General features: G+C 39.7%; 8 non-coding genes across 8 annotated transcripts; all 8 read left to right on the top strand.

The window, feature by feature from the left end:
- Window positions 1–214: 214 nt before the first annotated feature.
- LOC126825845 (U5 spliceosomal RNA) lies at window positions 215–330 on the top strand. Its single transcript, XR_007682259.1, has one exon. It is a non-coding gene; the product is annotated as a U5 spliceosomal RNA (small nuclear RNA).
- A 1,918-nt stretch (window positions 331–2,248) lies between these two features.
- Window positions 2,249–2,364, top strand: LOC126825937 (U5 spliceosomal RNA). Its single transcript, XR_007682329.1, has one exon. It is a non-coding gene; the product is annotated as a U5 spliceosomal RNA (small nuclear RNA).
- Window positions 2,365–2,479: 115 nt separating this feature from the next.
- Window positions 2,480–2,597, top strand: LOC126825938 (U5 spliceosomal RNA). The gene has a single exon (XR_007682330.1). It is a non-coding gene; the product is annotated as a U5 spliceosomal RNA (small nuclear RNA).
- A 530-nt stretch (window positions 2,598–3,127) lies between these two features.
- On the top strand, window positions 3,128–3,243 carry LOC126825816 (U5 spliceosomal RNA). The gene has a single exon (XR_007682230.1). It is a non-coding gene; the product is annotated as a U5 spliceosomal RNA (small nuclear RNA).
- Window positions 3,244–3,358: 115 nt separating this feature from the next.
- Window positions 3,359–3,476, top strand: LOC126825926 (U5 spliceosomal RNA). Its single transcript, XR_007682319.1, has one exon. It is a non-coding gene; the product is annotated as a U5 spliceosomal RNA (small nuclear RNA).
- A 688-nt stretch (window positions 3,477–4,164) lies between these two features.
- LOC126825844 (U5 spliceosomal RNA) lies at window positions 4,165–4,280 on the top strand. Its single transcript, XR_007682258.1, has one exon. It is a non-coding gene; the product is annotated as a U5 spliceosomal RNA (small nuclear RNA).
- Window positions 4,281–6,189: 1,909 nt separating this feature from the next.
- LOC126825936 (U5 spliceosomal RNA) lies at window positions 6,190–6,305 on the top strand. The gene has a single exon (XR_007682328.1). It is a non-coding gene; the product is annotated as a U5 spliceosomal RNA (small nuclear RNA).
- Window positions 6,306–6,420: 115 nt separating this feature from the next.
- LOC126825915 (U5 spliceosomal RNA) lies at window positions 6,421–6,538 on the top strand. Its single transcript, XR_007682308.1, has one exon. It is a non-coding gene; the product is annotated as a U5 spliceosomal RNA (small nuclear RNA).
- The last annotated feature ends 13,472 nt before the right edge of the window (window positions 6,539–20,010 follow it).

Genomic DNA, 20,010 nt, shown 5'->3' with positions numbered 1-20,010 from the left:
CTGAAATAATAATAAAAAAGAAACATGCATTGGTCCCTAGTTTGTGTCGAGTGTAAGTGTAAGCTGCATTTAATTATCTAGATCTTATAAGGCTTGTGAATTTATTTTCCAGCGTTATTGTCTCCTGTCAGGATCACTGGTTCGTCATAATGGAGTGACACGTAGATTTGTATATGTAACGTGGACCGGGTGATTAGCCCGCGTTTTGAAATATTCCTCTGGTTTTCCTCATCTCTCGTGTAAATCTTTCGCCTTTTACTAAAGATTTCCGTGGGGAGGAAGAACTTAATGAGCCTGTAGACAATTTCTTTAACCCTCTAAGTAGGGTAAAATTAAAATGACTGTAAGTATTCCCCTGTATCCATTTAAGTGATGCAAATGTACCCAAACGAGAATTTCTCCGACTTTCCCCTAATTGTTATAATATAAAGTTCCCTAGGCGCAATCGAATTATTGAAATACTATCGAACCACATGTTAGTCCCGAAATGACCAAGTTCTCTCTCTCTCTTTCTCTCTCTCTCATATACAGTAAAAAGAAAACCGAATTCTAATGGCATATTAAAGTTTAATCAAACGTAACAAGAATATATGGTTACAAAACTTGAACATAAAGAAAATAAAACAAAGCATAAACAACAGCAGATCATTCACACTCTTCGGAGAAGTCGCTGCCTTCGTTTGACTTTAGCTATCTCTGTCAGGGATCTTGTGTTTCTCGCACGACTTCTTTTATTACCAAACCACTTTTTGACCTGTTCCGTTGTTAGACCCGAAATCTCGGCCAGTTGTTCAACTTGCTGGGCCGTGGGATACGGGTGAACTAAGTGTGACTGGTACCATTGTTCTAGTACTTTCAGGGACCGACGACACAAGACTGGACGAGTCCTCGCCGTTGTTGACGACTTGCTCGGTTCAGTGCGTGATGCCAATAACTGTAAACTAGATTCTACCCGGTCGATGATCATGCGTAGCTGGTTGTCAAGTTCCACATGGAGCGACTGTTGTTGAACTTTGGATGGACAGGACTGAACACGGTTCATTCTCTCCATGTCAATGCTGGCGGAATGGAAGCGGTAAAAGCAAGATAGTTGTTGAACCATGTCAGGATATTCAGGTTGAAGTTTGGAAAACATCTGAAGGAGTGATTCTTCTCTTTCTCTGATATTCACCACCACGTGGGTTGAAAACATCAATGAATCTGCAAAGCTGTCAGTGGATTTGACTTCGTCGACGATCAAACATCTCAGGTCGTTGTAAAATTGGGGAATAACGGGCCCCTTGTTGTTGATTATGTCATCTTCATACTGTACACGATTTGGCGACGATTTATCATCAGCTACGAGGCGTGTCAGCTCAGAAATTGATAAATTACTGTTCCCTGGATTTTCATTTCCAAATTCAAATGCTAAACATTCCGTAAATCGGGATTCTCCACACTCATCAACAATATTGCCTGGAAAATAGATAGAAATATATTCAATTAAACGTATGCGACCAATTAAATGCATTCTATATTCCAAACTCATACATCTCAAGCCATCTTCTATAATAGAATAGCCTATTCTGCATTTAAAAAAGCTTCAGAAATAAAGAAATTTACCTGTCACACTGATTATTTCGTAGTTACCCGCCGGAAGTTGTGAAAAATCGGGAATGAAAGAAGCCATGTTGTATTATTTTTTCTTCTCGAAAATTTAGCGCAATGAAATAAAATCCGGGAATGGCAGATTGAGAATGAGATGTCAGAATTGAGTCGATCCTTTTAAATCAACTGCTTTATGATGACTGCTCATGTAGACGGCTTGTTGAAGCCACCCAAAAGAGTTTTCAAACCAGTTAATCCACGGAAAACATTAATCAGTACTGTTAACTAATAATGTCTCCAACACAATTATCGCTGATTACTAATCACCAATCATAACAAGATTTATCTTTATTGAGGATTAAAATGCCGCAGTAAACTCTTGGTTTCAAAGGAGTGTCGCGGGGCGGGCGGTAGGGGGGTTTTTGTTCGCAAATGTCTACTTGTTAATAAAATGACATCGCAGTAAAACTCGCCATAACATTGGGCGTGGAATCAAAATCTGTAAAGGCATTCGAAGATTTTCGCTGCGTTAATTTATCTAGAACTTATAATGCTTGTGAATTTATACTCCGGCGTTTTTGTCTCGTATCACTGTTTTGTCATACCGGCATGACGTGTGTATGAAACTTGGACCAGGTGATTAGCCCACGTTTTGAAAAAATTACTCTGGTTTCTCCTCATTTTTCGTGTAAATCTTTCGCCTTTTACTAAAGATTTCCGTGGGGAGGAACAACTTAATGAGTCTATAGACAATTTCTTTAACCCTCTACGGAGGGTAAATTAAGATAAAAAGAGTGTTAGGGGTTATTTTCCTTATAAAATTTGTTTTGTCATACCGGCATGACGTGTGTATGAAACTTGGACCAGGTGATTAGCCCACGTTTTGAAAAAATTACTCTGGTTTCTCCTCATTTTTCGTGTAAATCTTTCGCCTTTTACTAAAGATTTCCGTGGGGAGGAACAACTTAATGAGTCTATAGACAATTTCTTTTAGCCCTCTACGGAGGGTAAATTAAGATAAAAAGAGTGTTAGGGGTTATTATAAAATTTAAGTATGATAGCCCAAATCAGAGTTGGTTCTGCTGGCAGGAATATGTTGACGCTCGAATGAGCAGAAAACCCGAGGTCCAGCTGTCTAAACACACGAGTACACGTAAAACAAATCTCGTTTCACAGTTGGAATTGATAGCGTGAGTTAGTCTCAAAATGATTAATCAGTACTGATTAATATATACATATCACCTATCATAGCTTGAGTTATGTTTAATAGCAGTCTGTATTCTGTGGATATCAAAAACAAAAAGAGAGTTGTGATCGTTTGCATTACAATTATCGCTGATTACTAATCACCAATCATAACAAGATTTATCTTTATTGAGGATTAAAATGCCGCAGTAAACTCTTGGTTTCAAATTTATCTAGAACTTATGATGCTTGTGAATTTATACTCAGGCGTTTTTGTCTTGTATCACTGTTTTGTCATACCGGCATGACATGTGTATGAAACTTGGCCCAGGTGATTTGCCCAGGTTTTGAAAAATTACTCCTGTTTCTTCTCATTTTTCGTGTAAATCTTTGGCCTTTTACTAAAGATTTCCGTGGGGAGGAACAACTTAATGAGTCTATAGACAATTTCTTTAACCCTCTACGGAGGGTAAATTAAGATAAAAAGAGTGTTAGGGGTTATTTTCCTTATAAAATTTGTTTTGTCATACCGGCATGACGTGTGTATGAAACTTGGACCAGGTGATTAGCCCACGTTTTGAAAAAATTACTCTGGTTTCTCCTCATTTTTCGTGTAAATCTTTCGCCTTTTACTAAAGATTTCCGTGGGGAGGAACAACTTAATGAGTCTATAGACAATTTCTTTTAGCCCTCTACGGAGGGTAAATTAAGATAAAAAGAGTGTTAGGGGTTATTTTCCTTATAAAATTTAAGTATGATAGCCCAAATCAGAGTTGGTTCTGCTGGCAGGAATATGTTGACGCTCGAATGAGCAGAAAATCCGAGGTCCAGCTGTCTAAACACACGAGTACACGTAAAACAAATCTCGTTTCACGGTTGGAATTGATAGCGTGAGTTAGTCTCAAAATGATTAATCAGTACTGATTAATATATACATCCACACTTATCACCTATCATAGCTTGAGTTATGTTTAATAGCAGTCTGTATTCTGTGGATATCAAAAACAAAAAGAGAGTTGTGATCGTTTGCATTACTAGCGTAGGTCTGTCATTGAGTCAACTGGCGTGGTTTCGATTTCCCGGTTATACTTGTCAAGGAGTCGGGTCGCCTGTCCAAACTCGTGGGTTTTCTTCGGACCCCCACCCCCTACCACTGCTAAAAAGCCGCACGTGCAAGCGAATTACTGAAATAAAAAAGAAACATGCATTGGTCCCTAGTTTGTGTCGAGTGTAAGTGTAAGCTGCATTTAATTATCTAGATCTTATAAGGCTTGTGAATTTATTTTCCAGCGTTATTGTCTCCTGTCAGGATCACTGGTTCGTCATAATGGAGTGACACGTAGATTTGTATATGTAACGTGGACCGGGTGATTAGCCCGCGTTTTGAAATATTCCTCTGGTTTTCCTCATCTCTCGTGTAAATCTTTCGCCTTTTACTAAAGATTTCCGTGGGGAGGAAGAACTTAATGAGCCTGTAGACAATTTCTTTAACCCTCTAAGTAGGGTAAAATTAAAATGACTGTAAGTATTCCCCTGTATCCATTTAAGTGATGAAAATGTACCCAAACGAGAACTTCTCCGACTTTCCCCTAATTGTTATAATATAAAGTTCCCTAGGCGCAATCGAATTATTGAAATACTATCGAACCACATGTTAGTCCCGAAATGACCAAGTTCTCTCTCTCTCTCTCTCATATACAGTAAAAAGAAAACCGAATTCTAATGGCATATTAAAGTTTAATCAAACGTAACAAGAATATATGGTTACAAAACTTGAACATAAAGAAAATAAAACAAAGCATAAACAACAGCAGATCATTCACACTCTTCGGAGAAGTCGCTGCCTTCGTTTGACTTTAGCTATCTCTGTCAGGGATCTTGTGTTTCTCGCACGACTTCTTTTATTACCAAACCACTTTTTGACCTGTTCCGTTGTTAGACCCGAAATCTCGGCCAGTTGTTCAACTTGCTGGGCCGTGGGTTACGGGTGAACTAAGTGTGACTGGTACCATTGTTCTAGTACTTTCAGGGACCGACGACACAAGACTGGACGAGTCCTCGCCGTTGTTGACGACTTGCTCGGTTCAGTGCGTGATGCCAATAACTGTAAACTAGATTCTACCCGGTCGATGATCATGCGTAGCTGGTTGTCAAGTTCCACATGGAGCGACTGTTGCTGAACTTTGGATGGACAGGACTGAACACGGTTCATTCTCTCCATGTCAATGCTGGCGGAATGGAAGCGGTAAATGCAAGATAGTTGTTGAACCATGTCAGGATATTCAGGTTGAAGTTTGGAAAACATCTGAAGGAGTGATTCTTCTCTTTCTCTGATATTCACCACCTCGTGGGTTGAAAAAATCAACGAATCTGCAAAGCTGTCAGTGGATTTGACTTCGTCGACGATCAAACATCTCAGGTCGTTGTAAAATTGGGGAATAACGGGCCCCTTGTTGTTGATTATGTCATCTTCATACTGTACACGATTTGGCGACGATTTATCATCAGCTACGAGGCGTGTCAGCTCAGAAATTGATAAATTACTGTTCCCTGGATTTTCATTTCCAAATTCAAATGCTAAACATCCGGAAAACGGGATTCTCCACACTCATCAACAATATTGCCTGGAAAATAGATAGAAATATATTCAATTAAACGTATGCGACCAATTAAATGCATTCTATATTCCAAACTCATACATCTCAAGCCATCTTCTATAATAGAATAGCCTATTCTGCATTTAAAAAAGCTTCAGAAATAAAGAAATTTACCTGTCACACTGATTATTTCGTAGTTACCCGCCGGAAGTTGTGAAAAATTGGGAATGAAAGAAGCCATGTTGTATTATTTTTTCTTCTCGAAAATTTAGCGCAATGAAATAAAATCCGGGAATGGCAGATTGAGAATGAGATGTCAGAATTGAGTCGATCCTTTTAAATCAACTGCTTTATGATGACTGCTCATGTAGACGGCTTGTTGAAGCCACCCAAAAGAGTTTTCAAACCAGTTAATCCACGGAAAACATTAATCAGTACTGTTAACTAATAATGTCTCCAACACAATTATCGCTGATTACTAATCACCAATCATAACAAGATTTATCTTTATTGAGGATTAAAATGCCGCAGTAAACTCTTGGTTTCAAAGGAGTGTCGCGGGGCGGGCGGTAGGGGGTTTTTTGTTCGCAAATGTCTACTTGTTAATAAAATGACATCGCAGTAAAACTCGCCATAACATTGGGCGTGGAATCAAAATCTGTAAAGGCATTCGAAGATTTTCGCTGCGTTAATTTATCTAGAACTTATAATGCTTGTGAATTTATACTCCGGCGTTTTTGTCTCGTATCACTGTTTTGTCATACCGGCATGACGTGTGTATGAAACTTGGACCAGGTGATTAGCCCACGTTTTGAAAAAATTACTCTGGTTTCTCCTCATTTTTCGTGTAAATCTTTCGCCTTTTACTAAAGATTTCCGTGGGGAGGAACAACTTAATGAGTCTATAGACAATTTCTTTAACCCTCTACGGAGGGTAAATTAAGATAAAAAGAGTGTTAGGGGTTATTTTCCTTATAAAATTTGTTTTGTCATACCGGCATGACGTGTGTATGAAACTTGGACCAGGTGATTAGCCCACGTTTTGAAAAAATTACTCTGGTTTCTCCTCATTTTTCGTGTAAATCTTTCGCCTTTTACTAAAGATTTCCGTGGGGAGGAACAACTTAATGAGTCTATAGACAATTTCTTTTAGCCCTCTACGGAGGGTAAATTAAGATAAAAAGAGTGTTAGGGGTTATTATAAAATTTAAGTATGATAGCCCAAATCAGAGTTGGTTCTGCTGGCAGGAATATGTTGACGCTCGAATGAGCAGAAAACCCGAGGTCCAGCTGTCTAAACACACGAGTACACGTAAAACAAATCTCGTTTCACCTATCATAGCTTGAGTTATGTTTAATAGCAGTCTGGTTTCAAATTTATCTAGAACTTATGATGCTTGTGAATTTATACTCAGGCGTTTTTGTCTCGTATCACTGTTTTGTCATACCGGCATGACATGTGTATGAAACTTGGACCAGGTGATTTGCCCAGGTTTTGAAAAATTACTCCTGTTTCTTCTCATTTTTCGTGTAAATCTTTGGCCTTTTACTAAAGTTTGAGAGGGTGGGGCCACTATGGCTGACCATATAGTCGATGTCGAAATTGAAGATGAGGATATAGATCACAGCATATCAAGAAGAACAGTTAAAGTCACCATTGATAAGAGGGAGTACATTTACAGAAAGGATATTTTAGATTTGGATGTTTGGGGATGCTCGTGTTGTTGAGGCCATCGCAAAAATGGATAAAAGTGAAGAATGGTTCGTTACTGTTAAAAGTGAGACTGCGTATGAACAATGTTTGAAGACAGAATTGCGAGTGTTTAAAGGGAGGAAATTTTATTTTAGCGATTCGTCTAAATGTGTTGTCAATTTACGCGTCCACTGGCTACCACGAGCTTATAAGAATGGATTCATCAAGAAAGTTTTTAGCAGATATGGTGAAGTCCAATCAGTAAGAGAGGAAACGTCAAACGTTGAAGGGTTTGGGATACTGAATGGTCTTAGACATGTATCTTTGGTGTGCACTGATATCCAAGCTGGGAACATTCCTCACATGATTCGCCTGTGTAAGAGAAGGGTGCGGATGCTAGTAACGGCACCAGGGCGTCTACCCCTATGTCTTAGGTGTAACTGCATTGGCCATGTGGCAGCTAGTTGTGTGCAGGGAAGGCCAGGCCGCCACTTTTTACAGAGGTTTTAGATGGCAGGAGATTGGCATGCGGCGGAGACAGAAGCGGAGAAAAATGAAGAATCTGAACAAAGTGATGACAGTGACGATAGTACCGACAATGAGAAAGGCTCGTTAGTGATAGACGAAACAGGAATAGATGGAAGGAGTGGTGTTGAAGAGATGGAAAGTGTTGAGGGAGAGACAGGCAGTGGCATGGGGGAGTCAAATAGTGTTCTGGGGGAGGCAAGTAGTGGTATGGGGGAGGCAAGTAGTGGCATGAGCGAGACAACTTGTGACATGGAAGAGACAAATGTGATGGAAACAGGTGCGACGGTTGGTAATAAGCGGAGAAGTGATAATGATCAAGTGAAGGATAATAAGAAGACAAAAAGTGGTGTTAAACAGGGGAGTGGGAAAATGAAACAGTTTTCTATTGTAGTTTGTGTTTTATTTTCTGTGGTTCTAAACGGATTAATTATGGATTACCTATTATATTGTAAGTTTTATATTTTTAATTTTTATTCTCAGTATGACTTGGCTAAGAGTCGAAGTGTTTGTTTATCATTCTTGGCAAGGTACTCGGTTTATTTAGGAGTGTATAGACCTAGGCTTGTTGTTATAGCTTGTCTCTGTTTGCACTATACATACAACTGGTTATTTTAGTACACTTTGCAGTCTGTTTGTTTCCTTTCTAATTATGAAATTATAAATAGCTAATATTAGATTTGTATCAATTAACTGTCGTAGTTTTATTTCTCCTCAGAAATCGAGAATCATTGCTCGTGATCTTAGAGATATGAAGGTGGACATTGCATTTTTACAAGATACTAATATTTGCAACGTAGAGAAAGCTAAATTTTATGAAAATATTTTGGGTGGGAAATGCATTTGGTCTTTTAGTTCACGTCGTTCAACGGGTGTTGGAATAGTTTTATTCAATCATTTAAATTTCATAATAAGAAAGATAAACTTTGATTTTGAAGGTCGTTGTTGATGTTGACATCAATGATGCGCAGTATAGACTGATATGTATATATGCACCAGTAAATTGTGTGGATAGAAATGACTTTTTATTAACGATACCGCAGTATTTGGCTTGCAAGCGGTATGTAATTTGGGGCGGGGATTTCAACTTTGTCATGAATCCGCTTTTAGATAAAGTGGGAGGGAATATTGAGAAGGGAACTATTGGGGAAAAGTAATTTGAGTGATATTTTAAAAGATTTCAATTTAATGGATGCATATAGACTGTTATATCCTAATATTTGTTGTGTTTTGTGATACGGTTTAGATAATAACATACCTGATTTATATCCTATTCAGCCACAGTAACACTTTTCTACTGTAGAGTTGGTTTGGCTCGCTTAAACCCAACTGTATCCATAAGAACGACTAAACTTATGGACATGTACGGGTCGTCCAAATGCAGACTCGATGTGAAATGCACGTGCAAGAGGTGTATATAAGAGACTGGTTTTGACCAAAGGTTGCAGACGACACTTCGGAGCGGAACTAGTTGTTACAGACGAACTACGAAAAGATCAAATGTAAGCATATCTAACTTTCTATACCTTGGCAAATCACTTTATATTGTTAAAGTGACATGGCAAGGCAATGGCGTCGCTTGTCGCTTCGATCGATTTTATGTCAATATGGCTCCCTATAATAAAATTGTATGTTCTGACGTCCTTCCTTGTACATCGAGTGATTATGTTCTGTTGGAGTTAAATGTCTCGGATGGCATCAAAATTGGCGAGGGATATTGGAAATTAAATAGTTCTATTTTGAATGATCGGGCTTATGTCTCTCTGTTTACTGATTTTTGGATTAAAAGTGTGATTGGGAAAGTAATAACTATTGAGTGGTGGGAGGGTATGAAAATTTCTATTCAAAATTTAACAAAGGAATATTGTAAAAAAGAAGGCTCGATTGAAGAGAAATATAGCGTTTGACCTAGAGAAGCGCTTCAGGTTTTTGGCTGAGGCACGCTCACCTGATTTATATATAGGTCAGATTAACGCGCTAAAGAAACAGTTATATAATCATAAGGCTGAGATTTCTCAAGGAGCTTATATTAGGTCTCGGGCGTTGCAGCCTGACAATGAACAGGTAGCATCGCGTATTTTTCAAAATAGAGAAAATCGGAAAAGAGAAAATAAAATTATCTAGAATTTAGAGGATAAAGATGGCAATTTGGCAAATGATATGCCTTCGATTTTAGATATGTAAGGATTTTTATTCGGAATTATTTTCGGAAGAGACCATCGAAGAAAGTTTATTTGATGAATTTTTAAATGATTTACCTAAATTAGATGACTATAATCAAGATGTATGCGAAGGCAGGATTAGGCACCATGAACTAACTTTGGCATTAAACGGCATGCAAAATGATAAACCGCCGGGTCCCGATGGTATCTGTAAAGAGTTCTATGATAAGTTTAATTATTTATTGGGTGATGTTTTAGTTTCAATTTATAATCTCTCATTTGATGAAGGAATGTTACATTTTTAGTAAACGTCGTCAATGTTTTATAACTTTAACACCTGTTAAAGTATTGGCGTCCTATTTCTTTACTAAATGTGGATTATAAATTGTTGTGAAAAATATTAGTTAAGACTGCGAAGTGTACTTGATAGTTGTTGAACCATGTCAGGATATTCAGGTTGAAGTTTGAATAACATCTGAAGGAGTGATTCTTCTCTTTCTCTGATATTCACCACCTCGTCGGTTGAAAACATCAATGAATCTGCAAAGCTGTCAGTGGATTTGACTTCGTCGACGATCAAACATCTCAGGTCGTTGTAAAATTGGGGAATAACGGTCCCTTGTTGTTGATTATGTCATCTTCTTACAGTACACGATTTGGCGACGATTTATCATCAGCTACGAGGCGTGTCAGCTCAAAGCGATAAATTACTGTTCCCTGGATTTTCATTTCCAAATTCAAATGCTAAAAATTCCGTAAATCGGGATTCTCCACACTCATCCACAATATTGCCTGGAAAATAGATAGAAATATATTCAATTAAACGTATGCGACCAATTAAATGCATTCTATATTTCAAACTCGTACATCTCAAGCCATCTTCTATAATATACTATTCAAAAAAAGTAGGGGATATTTGATTTTTAAGTGTTGTTAAAGTCACCTAATGAAACTGACGAAGAAACAAATGACAAAATGAAATGAAGTTCACATTCATCGATTTATTCCAAATGATCGTTAGACTAAGTAAGGCACAGACTGACCATTATAAGGGTAAAATGATACCCGGGGTCAAACAGCAAAGTTACCACAGCATCACAACCAAGTCAGTAACGGGTAAATCCTCCTCTGTTTGCCAAACAAGCATTGATCCGACGTGGCATACTCCTAATGAGACGTCTAAGGTCATTTTGGTCCAGATTGTCCCATTCCTGTTGCAACGCATTGGCAGGACGTTGTTGACGTTGACGTAACCTCTGTCCAAGCATGTCCCAGACATGCTCGATGGGGGAGAGGTCGGGACTCAGTGCTGGCCAAGGTAATGTGGTGATGTTCTGTTGTTGGAGGTAACCTGCAACGATCCTGGCCCTGTGACATCTTGCGTTGTCATCCTGGAAGATGAAACGGCGGCCATGACGTCGTGCGAACGGCACAACATGGACTGCCAAGATGTTGTCCCGGTAGTACTGGCCTGCAACACGCCCTGCAACAACATGTAAAGCCGTTCTTCCAGCAACAGTGATGCCTCCCCACACCATAACAGAACCACCCCCAAATCGATCATGTCTGATGACGTTAACGTCTTGGAAGCGCTCGTTTCGACGACGCCACACCCTCCTACGTCTGTCCAAAAAATCAACAGCGAACCTTGACTCATCTGAAAACATCACATTGCTCCAGCGTTGATTATCCCAGTGTTGACGATCCCTACACCAACGACGTCTTGCCTGAATGTGATGATCTCTCAAACAAGGGATCACGCGAGGACGTCGGGCGCGAAGGTGACCCCTATGCAGTCGATTCCGAATCGTCTGGCCACTCACTCTCACACCAGTGTCTGTTTGAAGACGAGCGCTGATCTGATTTGCTGTGATGACACGATTTCTCAAGGCCAGGGTACGGATAAATCGATCCTGGGCTTGAGTTGTCGACCTGAGCGTGGTCTGTCCTGTACAGATTGTGTATCACGGTATCTGGACCATAGCCTGCTTATGTCTTAGGTGTAACCGCATTGGCCATGTGGCAGCTAGTTGTGTGCAGGAAAGGCCAGGCCGCCACTTTTTACAGAGGTTTTAGATGGCAGGAGATTGGCATGCGGCGGAGACAGAAGCGGAGAAAAATGAAGAATCTGAACAAAGTGATGACAGTGACGATAGTACCGACGATGAGAAAGGCGCGTTAGTGATAGACGAAACAGGAATAGATGGAAGGAGTGGTGTTGAAGAGATGGAAAGTGTTGAGGGAGAGACAGGCAGTGGCATGGGGGAGTCAAATAGTGTTCTGGGGGAGGCAAGTAGTGGCATGAGCGAGACAACTTGTGACATGGAAGAGAGAAATGTGATGGAAACAGGTGCGACGGTTGGTAATAAGCGGAGGAGTGATAATGATTAAGTGAAGGATAATAAGAAGACAACAAGTGGTGTTAAAGGGGAGTGGGAAAATGAAACAGTTTTCTATTGTAGTTTGTGTTTTATTTTCTATGGTTCTAAACGGATTAATTATGGATTACCTATTATATTGTAAGTTTTATATTTTTAATTCTCAGTATGACTTGGCTAAGAGTCGAAGTGTTTGTTTATCATTCTTGGCAAGGTACTCGGTGTATTTAGGAGTGTATAGACCTAGGCTTGTTGTTATAGCTTGTCTCTGTTTGCACTATACATACAACTGGTTATTTTAGTACACTTTGCAGTCTGTTTGTTTCCTTTCTAATTATGAAATTATAAATAGCTAATATTAGATTTGTATCAATTAACTGTCGTAGTTTTATTTCTCCTCAGAAATCGAGAATCATTGCTCGTGATCTTAGAGATATGAAGGTGGACATTGCATTTTTACAAGATACTAATATTTGCAACGTAGAGAAAGCTAAATTTTATAAAAATATTTTGGGTGGGAAATGCATTTGGTCTTTTAGTTCACGTCGTTCAACGGGTGTTGGAATAGTTTTATTCAATCATTTAAATTTCATAATAAGAAAGATAAACTTTGATTTTGAAGGTCGTTGTTGATGTTGACATCAATGATGCGCAGTATAGACTGATATGTATATATGCACCAGTAAATTGTGTGGATAGAAATGACTTTTTATTAACGATACCGCAGTATTTGGCTTGCAAGCGGTATGTAATTTGGGGCGGGGATTTCAACTTTGTCATGAATCCGCTTTTAGATAAAGTGGGAGGGAATATTGAGAAGGGAACTATTGGGGAAAAGTAATTTGAGTGATATTTTAAAAGATTTCAATTTAATGGATGCATATAGACTGTTATATCCTAATATTTGTTGTGTTTTGTGATACGGTTTAGATAATAACATACCTGATTTATATCCTATTCAGCCACAGTAACACTTTTCTACTGTAGAGTTGGTTTGGCTCGCTTAAACCCAACTGTATCCATAAGAACGACTAAACTTATGGACATGTACGGGTCGTCCAAATGCAGACTCGATGTGAAATGCACGTGCAAGAGGTGTATATAAGAGACTGGTTTTGACCAAAGGTTGCAGACGACACTTCGGAGCGGAACTAGTTGTTACAGACGAACTACGAAAAGATCAAATGTAAGCATATCTAACTTTCTATACCTTGGCAAATCACTTTATATTGTTAAAGTGACATGGCAAGGCAATGGCGTCGCTTGGATCGATTTTATGTCAATATGGCTCCCTATAATAAAATTGTATGTTCTGACGTCCTTCCTTGTACATCGAGTGATTATGTTCTGTTGGAGTTAAATGTCTCGGATGGCATCAAAATTGGCGAGGGATATTGGAAATTAAATACTTCTATTTTGAATGATCGGGCTTATGTCTCTCTGTTTACTGATTTTTGGATTAAAAGTGTGATTGGGAAAGTAATAACTATTGAGTGGTGGGAGGGTATGAAAATTTCTATTCAAAATTTAACGAAGGAATATTGTAAAAAGAAGGCTCGATTGAAGAGAAATATAGCGTTTGACCTAGAGAAGCGCTTCAGGTTTTTGGCTGAGGCACGCTCACCTGATTTATATATAGGTCAGATTAACGCGCTAAAGAAACAGTTATATAATCATAAGGCTGAGATTTCTCAAGGAGCTTATATTAGGTCTCGGGCGTTGCAGCCTGACAATGAACAGGTAGCATCGCGTATTTTTCAAAATAGAGAAAATCGGAAAAGAAAAAAATAAAATTATCTAGAATTTAGAGGATAAAGATGGCAATTTGGCAAATGATATGCCTTCGATTTTAGATATGTAAGGATTTTTATTCGGAATTATTTTCGGAAGAGACCATCGAAGAAAGTTTATTTGATGAATTTTTAAATGATTTACCTAAATTAGATGACTATAGTCAAGATGTATGCGAAGGCAGGATTAGGCACCATGAACTAACTTTGGCATTAAACGGCATGCAAAATGATAAACCGCCGGGTCCCGATGGTATCTGTAAAGAGTTCTATGATAAGTTTAATTATTTATTGGGTGATGTTTTAGTTTCAATTTATAATCTCTCATTTGATGAAGGAATGTTACCTTTTTAGTCAACGTTTTATAACTTTAACACCTGTTAAAGTATTGGCGTCCTATTTCTTTACTAAATGTGGATTATAAATTGTTGTGAAAAATATTAAGACTGCGAAGTGTACTTGATGAAATTGTCGAACCGGATCAGACATGCGCTGTGAGGGGTCGGATAATTTACATCTCTTACGAAGTGTTATAGATTATGTCGATCAGAAGGATTTGTTTGATTCCTTTATTTGTTTGGACCAAGCAAAGGCTTTTGATCGAGTAAATCATAATTTTCTCTTTACTGCTTTGGAACGTTTTTCTTTTGGCCCTATGTTTTTAAAATGGATTAAATTATTAAATACAGCTTTTTATAGCTCGGTTATTGTAAATGGACATATCTCTGACAATTGTAGTGTCACGCGGTCAGTTCGGCAGGGATGTAGTTTGTCTCCTCTTTTGTATATTTTGTCATTGGAACCGTTTTAAATAAAAGTCCGGAATGATAAACAAATAAAGGGTATTGTTATCCCGGGTAGCGGGGAAGAAGCCAAGATTGTGGGTTATGCGGATGATACAACTGGGATTTGTTCGACTGTTGCGAGTGTGGAGAGATTGTTGTTTCAGTGTAAGGTTTTCCGTTGTATCTGGGTCAAAACTCAACTTAGAAAAAACAAAGGGCTTATGTTATGGTAAATTCAGGACTTCTTCAGATCACGTGTTTGGTATTTCTTGGCCCGACAAAGCAAAAATTTTAGGCGTTTATTTTGGTCGTAATATATCTGAAGATGATAAATGGAATAATATATTTAAAAAGTTCACGGCTAAATTTACTGTTTGGAAATCTACACATTTATCTATATTTGGAAGATGTAATGTAGCTAAGATCTTGGCTTGTTCTAAACTGTGGTATGTTAGTCAAGTTTTACCGTTACCCTCTCATTATATACTATTCAAAAAAAGTAGGGGATATTTGATTTTGGGGGCATAATAATAAAATATGCAAATGACTACGAAAAAAAGTCACTATAGAACCTAACAGAAGAAACATTTCCAGTTACATGTGACGCCCAAACGCACCAATAGCTACCGCATGGAATGCAGGTGATGCTTGGGATCATCATGGGGGTCCAACCCAAGATTTGCACGACTCTGACTTTGAATGTTACAGTCATTGTGGCATTGAATTCCAGGGTGGAAACATCAGTTTAATTGTTTTAGTGACCAGAAAACAAATTTTGATATGCGTCGGCTTACCCAAAATGAAAGGTTACGTGCCCTTGGCATGCTACAGATCGGCACAACACAGGCGGTTGTGGCGCGGACGATGAATGATTCTCAGTCTGTCATAAGCAGGCTATGGTCCAGATACCGTGATACACAATCTGTACAGGACAGACCACGCTCAGGTCGACAACTCAAGCCCAGGATCGATTTATCCGTACCCTGGCCTTGAGAAATCGTGTCATCACAGCAAATCAGATCAGCGCTCGTCTTCGAACAGACACTGGTGTGAGAGTGAGTTGCCAGACGATTCGGAATCGACTGCATAGGGGTCACCTTCGCGCCCGACGTCCTCGCGTGATCCCTTGTTTGAGAGATCATCACATTCAGGCAAGACGTCGTTGGTGTAGGGATCGTCAACACTGGGATAATCAACGCTGGAGCAATGTGATGTTTTCAGATGAGTCAAGGTTCACTGTTGATTTTTTGGACAGACGTAGGAGGGTGTGGCGTCGTCGAAACGAGCGCTTCCAAGACGTTAACGTCATCAGACATGATCGATTTGGAGGTGGTTCTGTTATGGTGTGGGGAGGCATCACTGTTGCTGGAAGAACGGCTTTACATGTTGTTGCAGGCCAGTACTACCGGGACAACATCTTGGCAGTCCATGTTGTGCCGTTCGCACGACGTCATGGCCGCCGTTTCATCTTCCAGGATGACAACGCAAGATGTCACAGGGCCAGGATCGTTACAGGTTACCTCCAACAACAGAACATCACCACATTACCTTGGCCAGCACTGAGTCCCGACCTCTCCCCCATCGAGCATGTCTGGGACATGCTTGGACAGAGGTTACGTCAACGTCAACAACGTCCTGCCAATGCCAATGCGTTGCAACAGGAATGGGACAATCTGGACCAAAATGACCTTAGACGTCTCATTAGGAGTATGCCACGTCGGATCAATGCTTGTTTGGCAAACAGAGGAGGATTTACCCGTTACTGACTTGGTTGTGATGCTGTGGTAACTTTGCTGTTTGACCCCGGGTATCATTTTACCCTTGGTCAGTCTGTGCCTTACTTAGTCTAACGATCATTTGGAATAAATCGATGAATGTGAACTTCATTTCATTTTGTCATTTGTTTCTTCGTCAGTTTCATTAGGTGACTTTAATAACACTTAAAAATCAAATATCCCCTACTTTTTTTGAATAGTATATATATATCCACACTTATCGCTGATTACTTATCATCTATCATAGCTTGAGTTATGTTTAAGAGCAGTCTGTATTCTGTGGATATCAAAAACAAAAAGAGAGTTGTGATCGTTTGCATTACTAGCGTAGGTCTGTCATTGAGTCAACTGGCGTGGTTTCGACTTCCCGGTTGTACTTGCCAAGGAGTCGGGTCGCCTGTCCAAACTCGTGGGTTTTCTTCGGACCTCCACACCCCTCCCACTGCTTAAAAGCCGCACGACTGAAATAATAATAAAAAAGAAACATGTGTTGGTCCCTAGTTTGTGTCGAGTGTACGCTGCATTTAATTATCTAGATCTTATAATGCGTGTGAATTTATAATGCTTATTGTCTCCTATCAGTATCACTGGTTCGTCATAACGGGGTGACACGTAGATTTGTATATGTAACGTGGACCGGGTGTTTAGCCCTCGTTTTGAAATATTCTTCTGGTTCTCCTCATTTCTCGTGTAAATCTTTCGCCTTTTACTATAGATTTTGAAGCCACTGTTGGGTATTACTAAAATTTTCGAGTGGGTGGGGCCACTATGGCTGACCATATAGTCGACGTTGAAATTGAAGATATCATAGACCACAGTATAACAAGAACAGTCAAAGCAATCACTGATAAGAAAGGATATTTTAGATCTGTTTGAATGTTTGGGGATGCTCGTGTTGTTGAGGCCATCCCAAAAAGAGATAAAAGTGAAGAATGGTTCGTTACTGTTAAAAGTGAGACTGCGTATGAACAATGTTTGAAGACAGAATTGCGAGTGTTTAAGGGGAGGAAATTTTATTTTAGTGATCCGTCTAAATGTGTTGTTAATTTACGCGTCCACTGGGTACCACGAGATTAAAATGAACGATACTCCAGGAAAGTGTTTAGTAGATATGGGGAAGTAAGGTCTGTTCGTGAAGAAGAATCCAACTTGGATGGATTTGACGTTCTGAATGGACTGAGACATATTTCCATTTTATGTAATCAGGCTAGAAGTATTCCACATATGATTCGGGCAGCTAAAGGAACTTTACGTATGTTGGTAACGGCTCCAGGTCGCCTCCCTTCGTGCCTTAGATGCAATTGCATAGGATATGTTTCGGCTAATTGCTCACAGGGCCGGCCAGATTTCTAAAGTAAACCGCTTTATACTAAAGTAGTGGACGGTAAGCGAGCGCCTTCCCAAGCAATTGAGGGAGAAGATGGGGAAAGATGGCAATGACAGCAAGGTTGGTAGTCTATATAATGATAGGAGTCCAGAGGGGAGGAACGGAATAGTGTGAATGGGGGGATGGAAAGCGTTGCGGAGGGGACAGATGTTATTGTTGGAGTAGCTGACAACCGTAAGATAAAGGTAGTGGTGTGGAGGATACAGTCAGAGAAGCGGGGGATAGTTATAGGGTGGAGAGGGGTCCTTTGAATTCACAGAAAAAGCAAAGCCAAGGGGGTCTTCCCATATCGCCGACTCACCGAGTTTTGGAAAGTCGACCGCGATACCCTTTGATGGGATTAAAACGGATTAAAAGCGTTAATGAATGAAATGTTGTTTAATGGCACGTCAGTCCCAACCGGGCTATATTGTGCCAAACATTTGGTCAGGTTTCTCGAGACAAACTAGAAACATATAATCACAATATTAAATTTATTAACATTGTGTCGAAGAGCAGACTTTTACTGAAAATACAATAGCTCAATTGGATAACGGGGGACTATTCCCCCCTAAAAGGCGAAAATATATAAGAGTAGAAGAATCTATTAATGATCTAAAAATCGAACTGTTAAATGGAGTAAAAAGTGCAATTGAATATACTGACGCCATATCACATTTGGTAGGGTTATCATTTATGTTTGATACATGCATTTGTTGTTACTTTTATGTAATTTATTGTGAATAAAGTTCTTAATTTGTTTAAACCCAGTAGTTTAAAAAAGCGGACTATAAATTTTAACACCATTGTATTGGATAATCCCCTTGCTTGATTAATCCTCCCCCATGAGAACAATAGCAGGTGGCACATGAGATGTCCCCATCGTATCACCGTTTTGTCATCCCGGCGTGACCTGTGTATGTAACGTGGACCAGATGATTAGCACACCTTTTGGAAAAAAACCCTCTGGTTTCTCCTCATTTCTAAGCCGAAACGAGTGGATGGAGCTCAACACATCATTGATGTTGAGATATACACGATGAAGATATTGTTGAGAGCATCTCCAGAAGAACGGTGAAAGTTACCATTGAGAAGGATTATGTTTAGAGGAAGGAAGTGTTTGATTTGTTTGTGTCAATTTTTGGAAATGGTCGTTTTGTGGTGGCGATTGCAAAGTGGGAGAAAAGCGAAGAATGGTTTGTAACTATTGAAAGTGAAACAGCTTATGGACAGTGTTTAAAAGAAGACTCGGGAGGTTTTACATGAAGAAAATACCATTCTAGTGATGCATCCAAGTGTGTGGTGAATCTACGTGTACATTCGGTTTCGAGAGATTTTTAAAAAAAATGGATTTCTTATGGTTTTTAGCAGATAGGCAAAGTTTGTTCTGTTAGAGAAGGCAAAGTTTGTTCTGTTAGAGAAGAAATTATTAAACGTTAATGATTTATGGATTTTAAATGGACTCGGGCACGTGACTTGTGTGCAATGACGTGCAGGCGACGAACATTCCGCATATGATTCGATTAGATAAAGAAAGGGTGCGCATGTTAGTTATGGCACCGGGGCGTCCAACCCTGTGTTCTGGGCAGACCAGAACAGAAGCCACTTTTTATAGACGTGATGACATACGCGGTGGAGGCAGATGAGAATAAAACGGGAAGAATCGTTTAAGTAGTGACAGTGATGAGAGCGAGACGGATTCGTTGATGATCGATGAGACGAGTGGTGTTGTCGGTAAGATGGAAAGCGTTGTGGGGGAGGCAGGCAGTGGCATACTGGAGAAAACCATTGGTATGGGGGGCTGGTGACAAATAGGAAATGAAATGGGGTTTAACGTCCTGTTTTGCTCTGAACTCGGCGCGGGTATACACCATACAGTGTGCCATGAGGGAAATTTTGCCCGGACAGCAGCACTACGGCCTACTCTTATATCAAATTCCAACTGTCAAGAAATCTTTTACGTGCACACGAATGTGTACACGGCCCCCCATCCGAACGACTAGACAACTGTCCTTGTCAGCCCCCCCCCCCCGTGTGACAAGTAGGGGTATGGAAGATATATGTAGTGGTGTGCGCGATACAAACAGTGGGGTAAAGGACAGTAATGTGATGGAAACAGGCGACTGGAAGCTTCGATTTGCAATAAGCGGAGAAATGACTACGAACA

This window comes from Patella vulgata, chromosome 6 (genome assembly GCF_932274485.2).
Source record: "Patella vulgata chromosome 6, xgPatVulg1.2, whole genome shotgun sequence".
Lineage (NCBI taxonomy): Eukaryota > Metazoa > Mollusca > Gastropoda > Patellidae > Patella > Patella vulgata.
This window is presented reverse-complemented; position numbering and strand designations above follow the sequence as displayed.